General features: G+C 53.8%; 1 long non-coding RNA gene across 2 annotated transcripts in view; it reads right to left on the bottom strand.

Moving 5' to 3' along the window:
* Positions 1-6,357, bottom strand: part of LOC123385270 — a 52,291-nt gene that overhangs the window by 36,538 nt on the left and 9,396 nt on the right. The gene's annotated exons all lie outside the window — the stretch shown is intronic.

Raw genomic sequence — 6,357 nt, 5'->3', positions numbered from 1 at the left:
CTCATGCTCACACTCTGTCTCTGTCAAAAATAAATAAATTAAAAAAAAAAAATTTAAAAATACGTATTTTGCCTCTGCCCCCGCTCTCTGGCACAGAGCTCCAGAATTTCAGATTAGTAATTCCTCCAGTGATAGACATGATAGAAGCACCTGTTGTCATAGTATCTGGACCCAGTCCCTGGTTCCCAAAAGAGCTTCTAAGACCCTTGGACTCTGTGGAGTGATGAGGGTGTCTCTGGTCTTGTAACGGGATGGCTGGGAGCTGGGGGCGCCGGGGAGCTTCAGGATGGGGCTGGTCTCCAGAGACACTAAGGCACCGTGGAAGGTTAGAACTTTCAGCTCCATCATCCTGTTTCCAGGGAGGGGAGAGGGCCTGGAGATCGAGTTATTCGTCAGCTGCCAATCATTTCATCAATCATGCCTGCGCAATAAACCCTCTATGGACACCTTAAACGACGGGGTTCCGAGAGCACCTGCTCTGCTGAGCGTCCGGAGGCCCTGGAGAAGCGGGGCGCCTGGCGCGGGCACGGGAGCTCTGCGCCCCTGCCCACACTGCTCGCCCTCAGCAGCTTCTCCATTTGGCCGTTCCTGGGTTGTGTCCTGTCTAAGAACCAGTAAGAGTAAGTGAACTGTTTTCCCGAGTTCTGTGAATCATTCTAGCCAATTTTCAAACCCGAGGAGGGGGTTGCGGGAACCCACGACCTCGTAGCTCGGTCAGACAGAAGCGTGGGTACCACAGGCACCCACTACCTTAACTGGTGTCCGAGGTGGGCGCAGCTTTGTGGCACCGAGCCTTTCTTAACCAGTGGGGTCTCTACTAATTCCAGGTAGATAGCGTCAGACTTGAATCCTGTTGTGGGACGCCCCGCTGGGGCCCACAGGGGTTTAGAGAACCGCTTGGTGTGGAAAACCCACGCCTTTGGTGTCACAAGTGTTCTGAGCATGGAAACGATTCTCCTTTCGTCATCTGGGTAAAAGCATCAGGGGCCCGAGGACAGTGTGTCCCCTAACGAAGCAGGAAGCTGGAACCATGGGAGCAAGAACAAGAGAAACTGCGTCCAAACCTCCAGAAGATGAACCCGACAGCGACCTGCAGCAGCAGGGCCAGACAACAGAAGCCGCGGGGTACGCGATGCAGAGTCGTACGCCAGGAGGTCAGAGCCAGTCAAGCCGGCGTCGCATCAAGGGAGGAGGGACGCAGGGCCATTCTGACGCTTCGCATAAGCAAGACGCCCCAGTGAAAAATACCGAGGAGGAGAGGACGATGAAGGCCGATTGCGCTGTGACCGGAGAAATGCACACGCCTGCGACGAACGGCAGTGGGGAGACTTCAACCGCTCCCCATGACTTGCTTCCTACGGACGCTGGTGTTGGAACCAGAGCCGTTTCCGTGATGCGTATAGTCTCGGGCTTCCCCCAGACTCCGCGTCCAGCAGCTACCTCCTTTCCGGCCATCTGACCTCTGCCCCACAACTGGTTTGTGGATCCAGGTAGATCCCTTACATCTGAGTGAACAGGCATTGCCTGGTTTCCTTCCTGTGCCCTCAAACACGTGTTCGTGCCACCACACCCGTCTCCGGTGCCCTTCCTGGGCTCCCCTGACTGCCGGAACCCTATCTGCCTTCAGCGAGCCTCCGTCAAGAATCATGACACTACCTTAACGCTTCTTCCAAAAACCTGTGTTTAAGCCCTACGCCGGCTTGACCCCATCCCAAACATCCGGGGAGTGCGTGGTGGGCAGTACTGGGGCCATCAACAAGAGCCACAGCATTAAGCACCAAATGAATATTAGTGAACGCACAACATGGGGGCATGGCCGAGACCAAAGTCAGAGCTAGCCTCGGGGAGGACAGTGTCTCAGGAGAGTGGATGGCACAATGCCTGTGGAAAACGGAATAACCGGGGCTACACCGGCCGCAAGCACGGGTGATCAGAGCACACGCGTGGGTCTGAGGGTGATGGAGGGCCCCCGGCCGCACAGTTTCAGCTGAGCTGGGGCTGGAAGGACAACAGTGAACAGATACAGGAGGTGGATGGGGAGGGCCCTCGACGAAGAGGGCACAGCACCAGCAAAGGTTTGGTGGCAGGAGGGAACAATCCAGTATTCAGAGTACAGGGAACGAGCGACGTGTGGTTTGTGAGGAGGCTGGAGACGCGGGTAGAGCGAGAACACACCCTGCGGCCGGGAAGCGCGTTGGTCTTTTATCCGGAAATCAACAGGAGAGGTGTCAGGGGACGGACTGTAATCAGGGTCGTAGGGTTCCGAGGTTTTCGCGCGAGGGACCGGACGGAAGTAGGAGTTCGCGGTGTAATCCAGGGGCAAGCGCTGGGCCCCGGAGGTGGGAGCTCACGTGGTGCGGGGTAAACACACTGTTTGCCACAGGAGATACGCCTGACAAGACTCGGGAACTGAACGGGAGCGGAAGGTGTCTGGGGTGACTCTGAGGTCTTGGTTTGCTACCCGATGGAGGGAGATGCCTCTGAGACTGAGTTCATTCCCAAGTGAGGATGACAAGAAGGAAGGTCTGGGCTTCACGCAGGAGATCTTGGCTTAGACAGAAATACAGCAAACGTCTTGATGTAGGCGGCGCTTGAAATGTTTAGCATGGTTTAGGGGGCCCTGGGGGACAGGATGGCACAAGGGAGGGGAAGCCTGAGAAGGAGCCTCAAAGAACTCCAACACTGAATGGCCGGCCTGGGGGATAATTTGTCTTTTTAAGAAAAGGGAAAAAAAGAAATGACTAGAATGAGAGGAGAACCAAGAGACTATGGTGCTAAGAGAGGGGACAAGAGCCTGTGCTCCAGAAAAGAGTGCAGTCGCCCATGCCATCTGCGGGGACCGGTAGGTTAGGGGCTCAGGCAGTGGGACGGGCAGGTTAGGGGGTCAGACAGTGGGAAGAGGGGGTCAGGCAGTCGGGTGCTGATAGGTCTGGCAGTGGAGGGGAGGGCAGAGGCGAGGGGGCAGGAGCAGGAGGACACGGGATGGAGAAAGGAGCTTACAGGGGCACCCGGGGGGCTCAGTCGGTTGAGTATCTGACTCTTGATTTCGGCTCAGGTCATGATCTCAGGGTTCATGGGATGGAGCCCCGCACTGGGCTCTGTGCTGACAGCGTGGAGCCTGCTTGGGGTTCTCTATCCCGCTCTCTCTGTTACACTCTCTCTGTCAAGATAAATACATGAACTTTAAAAAAAAGAAAAAGAAAGAAAGAAAGGAGCTTACGGCAAGTACGTTTAGAACCTGGGGGCAGAATGTAGCTGAAAGAAAAAAATGGGTTCTGCTAAAGCACATGTGAATGGCAGGTTTCTGGAAAGGCTGGGGGAAGGGAGGAGCACTGGGCCGGAAGCCCAGCTGGGTGGATGATGAGCGGTGCGTGAGGGTGGCTCCTGCCCTTTCGCCAGATGGCCCAAGACCATGCCCTGCCCACTAGCAGGACTCCAGGGGGGCTGTCGTCGGGGTACGTGGCTTCTCTGGTCTTCCAGCACGTGGGTAAGTGAAAGGTCGGCGGTGCTCCTTTGAGAAAGGGGGAAGCGACCTGTGAGACACCAAGACGCCCTGTGGGTGGCCGCCTCCCTTGGGGCACCTCGGAGCTCCTCCCCCACCGCCCCCTTCCTTTAGGACAGTCCCCCTGGCCCCCCTGACTGCAGACCACGACATACATTATTTTATAATATCCTTAACACAGGCGCAGTGTCTCATACACCGTGTCAATGAATGTGTGTGTGCGAGTATGTGTTCAATCCTCGCATGACTCCACGAACGGAAGGAGTGGCCCATGGGGGTGCGGGAGACCAGTTAGCCAAGAAATGACTGACAGGAAAAAGGACCCAATTTTTCTCTAATTCCCTTTGTTTTCCAGAACACAGAATTATCTAAGCCTACGAATTCCTTTCCTCGTCCCATCTGGTGTTGCGTTGGGGGGACCAGGTGTCTGCACTCAGCAACTCCAGCAATCGAAAGCCAGTCCCAGGCTCTCAGCAGCGGGGATCACGACGTGTGCCCACCACGGCAGTCTCTTGTCGGTTTCTGATCCACCCCATCGATACGTACTCCTCCCCATCGATACGTACTCCTCCCCATCGATACGTACTCCTCCCCATCGATACGTACTCCTCCCCATCGATACGTACTCCTCCCCATCGATACGTACTCCTCCCCATCGATACGTACTCCTCCCCATCGATACGTACTCCTCCCCATCGATACGTACTCCTCCCCATCGATACGTACTCCTCCCCATCGATACGTACTCCTCCCCTTTCCCTCCGTGGCCTCTTCTGGTTTCTCATCTGTCACTTTGAGTTGTTCCTGAAAAGAGGTTTGATTTCTCCCCGGGCCTGACGAGTAAGTGCAGTTTCCCCCCAAACGGGCTTCCATAAAGGACAGAAACCTCACATTTTCCGCTAACCCACACATCTACAACACACGGGAGTGAAAGCTGAAAATTCTAGAAGAGTCCTCTCACCAAATCTTGGAGTAAAATGTATTTTCTCGCACTTGCTTATTGGCTTGCTTGACAGTCGTTCACAAAGCAACTGGTGCACAGGGGAAGACAGACAAACCCGCGTTGAAAATGCAGGCCTGCCACGTGGGACCAGAACTATATGGTGCAAAAGAGATGCACACGGGCTGTGGGTGGGCCCGGCCCCCCAGGAAGGCATGGCTATCTTCTTCCTGGGCCGGGGACCGCCCCTCAGACCCAGCTCCTGTGCTGGTCCCTCTTCCCTTGAATGAAGACATCAGTCCCCGGCCCTGCCAGCGCTCTATTCGACACTAAGTCTTGTAGAGAAAGAAAAGAGTGCACATAAACGTCACTGTTGAGTCCCTGAACCTGGAGGATAGAAGAAGGCTTTAAAACAGTTCAAAGGTATAGTCTGGCTGAGTATGTGTGTGAGTGTGTGTGTGTGTGTGTGTATATACATACATATATATGTATATATATATGTATGTTATATACATACATATATATGTATATATATATATGTATGTATGTATATACACACACACATTAAGGTCTTTACTTATTTTTGAAACAGAGACAGAGCATGAGTAGGGGAGGGGCAGAGAGAGAGGGAGACACAGAATCTGAAGCAGGCCCCAGGCTCCGAGCTGTCAGCACAGAGCCCGACACAGGGCTCGAACTCAGTAACGGTGAGATCATGACCTGAGCTAAAGTTGGACGCTCAACTGACTGAGTACATTTCTCTCAAGCTGTCTTCCTTGTCCCAGTGACAGGTTATCCTGGGCATCCAATACACATCTCTCCTCCCGATGTAAAAAGAAACAGGACGGTGTGGTGAACGACTGTGACACGGCATAAGGGCCAGGCACATAGTATGAAGCCGTCCATCCTTTTTGCTCAACGTGGGTGCTGAATCCTGAAACACTGGTCAGCTCGGGGGTTGGAGCCCCAGCGGTCAGACTGCTGCCTTCCCTAATAAAAGTACATTTTATCTACAGCAATCACAAGGCGCACTTTTTGTACTGGAACGAATTCCCGCTTTTTTGTAACTCCTCTGTTACTAAGAAAATGAAGAGAAAGACTTCGCTCTGAGACGTGCGTTCTCTGGTCCTGCTCAGAAGCATCCCTGGTCCTTTCAAAAAACGAACTGCCGTTTCCTGGGCCAACTGGCCGAGTGCTGCCTGGTATGCTGGACGGAAAGCCTGCTTTACCTGGTTACAAAAGCCAGAAAGGACAAGTGGCCGAGGTGCTAAAGTGGGGTACCCGCTAAGGGACCCACCTGGGGGAACAACCAGGGAGGCACCACGTGTCATCCACGCGCAGGGACATTTTCTGGGCTTCTCGGTAAAACAGCTAATGCCACTGACTAACGCCTGGTCGTCAGGCCCCCAGGTGTGTTTCTACATGTGAGCTGTGTATAAACACGCCTCTAACCCAGGCGCCCCCCCCCCACCCCGCCCCGTCCGCATTTTATCCAAGCGAGGGGAAATGCCAGGCGAGGACAGGTGTTTCACCAGAGGCTGAGAGCGAATATGACGTCTCTCACCAAAATGTCACTGCTTTCAGTAAACACAGTCCATTGGAAGGAAGAAGGGTATCCCTTAGTTCTCTTTTCTGGGATCTGTATTTGGCCCAATTTATGGTAACTAACTCTGTAACAGGGTGCGCGACGTCACATCGAAGACTGGGGTAGGCGGCAATGTGTAACAGATGTAAAATTCTGAAGTGAAGAAGTAAGAGGACCTCACAGAGGTCGTTCAGGGTGTGATTAAAACCCAGTCGTGTGGGGAGGCGCCAAGATGGCAGAACAGCACGGAAGTTTTTTGTGTGTCTCGCGTCCATGAAATACAGCCAGACCAACACTAAACCATCCTGCACACCTAGAAAACCGATCTGA

Source organism: Felis catus, chromosome B2 (genome assembly GCF_018350175.1).
Source record: "Felis catus isolate Fca126 chromosome B2, F.catus_Fca126_mat1.0, whole genome shotgun sequence".
Classification (NCBI taxonomy): domain Eukaryota; kingdom Metazoa; phylum Chordata; class Mammalia; order Carnivora; family Felidae; genus Felis; species Felis catus.
This window is presented reverse-complemented; position numbering and strand designations above follow the sequence as displayed.